We start from the raw sequence: 2,753 nt of genomic DNA, 5'->3' as shown, positions 1-2,753 counted from the left end.
TCACCTAGCGGTGCATTAAGGACATAATTCTTCTGTGCAGCAATGAGGATAAACCTCAGATCACAGATCCAATCCGCATCATTGCTACTAACATTTTTCAACACAATTTTCTCTAGGAACATATCAAAATAAACATATGAAAGCAACAACGCGAGTTATTGAACTATAACATAATTTGCAAAATACTACCAGGACTAAGTTCATGATAAATTAAAGTTCAATTAATCATATTACTTAAGAACTCCCACTTAGATAGACATCCCTCTAATCCTCTAAGTGATTACGTGATCCAAATCAACTAAACCATGTCCGATCATCACGTGAGATGGAGTAGTTTTCAATGGTGAACATCACTATGTTGATCATATCTACTATATGATTCACGCTCGACCTTTCGGTCTACGTGTTCCGAGGCCATATCTGTATATGCTAGGCTCGTCAAGTTTAACCTGAGTATTCTGCGTGTGCAACTGTTTTGCACCCGTTGTATTTGAACGTAGAGCCTATCACACCCGATCATCACGTGGTGTCTCAGCACGAAGAACTTTCGCAACGGTGCACACTCAGGGAGAACACTTCTTGATAATTAGTGAGAGATCATCTTATAATGCTACCGTAAAACAAAACAGAATAAGATTTATAACAGATAAACATCATATGCAATCAAAATATGTGACATGATATGGCCATGATCATCTTGTGCCTTTGATCTCCATCTCCAAAGTACTAACATGATCTCTATCGTCACCGGCATGACACCATGATCTTCATCATCTTGATCTATATCAATGTGTCGTCACATGGTTGTCTTGCCAACTATTGCTCTTGCGACTATTGCTATCGCATAGCAATAAAGTAAAGCAATTATTTGGCACTTGCATCTTATGCAACAAAGAGACAACCATAGAGCTTCTGCAAGTTGCCGATAACTTCAACAAAACATGATCATCTCATACAACAACTTATATCTCATCACGTCTTGACCATATCACATCACAACATGCCCTGCAAAAACAAGTTAGACGTCCTCTACTTTGTTGTTGAAAGTTTTACATGGCTGCTACGGGCTGAGCAAGAACCGTTCTTACCTACGCATCAAAACCACAATGATAGTTCGTCAAGTTGGTGTTATTTTAACCTTCGCAAGGACCGGGCGTAGCCACACTCGGTTCAACTAAAGTTGGAGAAATAGACACCCGCTAGTCACCTGTGTGCAAAGCACGACGGTAAAACCAGTCTCGCGTAAGCGTGCGCATAATGTCGGTCCGGGCCGCTTCATCCAACAATACCGCTGAACCAAAGTATGACATGCTGGTAAGCAGTATGACTTGTATCGCCCACAACTCACTTGTGTTCTACTCGTGCATATAACATCAACGCATAAAACCTAGGCTCGGATGCCACTGTTGGGGAACGTAGTAATTTCAAAAAATTTCCTACGCACACGCAAGATCATGGTGATGGCATAGCAATGAGAGGGGAGAGTGATGTCCATGTACCCTCATAGACCGTAAGCGGAAGCGTTATGACAATGCGGTTGATGTAGTGGTACGTCTTCACGACCCGACCGATCCAAGCACCGAACGTACGGCACCTCCGAGTTCAGCACACGTTCAGCTCGATGACGATCCCCGGGCTCCGATCCAGCAAAGCTTCGGGGATGAGTTCCGTCAGCACGACGGCGTGGTGACAATGATGATGTTCTACCGACGCAGGGCTTTGCCTAAACTCCGCGACGATATAACCAAGGTGGAATATGGTGGAGGGGGGCACCGCACAAGGCTAAGGAACAATCCGTAGACCAACTTGTGTCTATGGGGTGCCCCCTGCCCCCGTATATAAAGGAGTGGAGGAGGGGAGGGCCGGCCCTCTCTATGGCGCGCCATAGGGGAGTCCTACTCCCACTGGGAGTAGGATTCCCCCTTTCCTAGTCCAACTAGGAGTCCTTCCAAGTAGTAGGAGTAGGAGACAAGGAAGGGGAAGAGAGAAGGGAAGGAAGGAGGGGGTGCGGCCCCTCCCCCTAGTCCAATTCGGACTAGGCCATGGGGGGGGCCTGCCCTAGGAAGCCCCTCTCTCTTTCCCGTGTGGCCCAATAAGGCCCAATACTTCTCCCCGGCGAATTCCCGTAACTCTCCGGTACTCCGATAAATACCCGAATCACTCAGAACCTTTCCAAAGTCCGAATATAGTCGTCCAATATATCGATCTTTACGTCTCGACCATTTAGAGACTCCTCGTCATGTCCCCGATCTCATCCGGGACTCCGAACTCCTTCGGTACATCAAAACTCATAAACTTATAATATAGCTGTCATCGAAACCTTAAGCGTGCGGACCCTACGGGTTCGAGAACAATGTAGACATGACCGAGACACGTCTCTGGTCAATAACCAATAGCGGAACCCGGATGCTCATATTGGCTCCCACATATTCTACGAAGATTTTTGTCGGTCAAACCACATAACAACATACGTTGTTCCCTTTGTCATCGGTATGTTACTTTCCCGAGATTCGATCGTCGATATCCAATACCTAGTTCAATCTCGTTACCGGAAAGTCTCTTTACTCGTTACGTAATGCATCATTCCGTAACTAACTCATTAGCTACATTGCTTGCAAGGCTTATAGTGATGTGCATTACTGAGAGGGCCCAGAGATACCTCTCCGACAATCGGAGTGACAAAACCTAATCTCGAAATACGCCAACCCAACATGTACCTTTGGAGACACCTGTAGTACTCCTTTATAATCACC

Source organism: Triticum aestivum, chromosome 1B (genome assembly GCF_018294505.1).
Source record: "Triticum aestivum cultivar Chinese Spring chromosome 1B, IWGSC CS RefSeq v2.1, whole genome shotgun sequence".
In the NCBI taxonomy this organism is placed as follows: Eukaryota; Viridiplantae; Streptophyta; class Magnoliopsida; order Poales; family Poaceae; genus Triticum; species Triticum aestivum.
The sequence above is the reverse complement of the archived record's forward strand: the minus strand, read 5'-3'. Positions refer to the sequence as shown.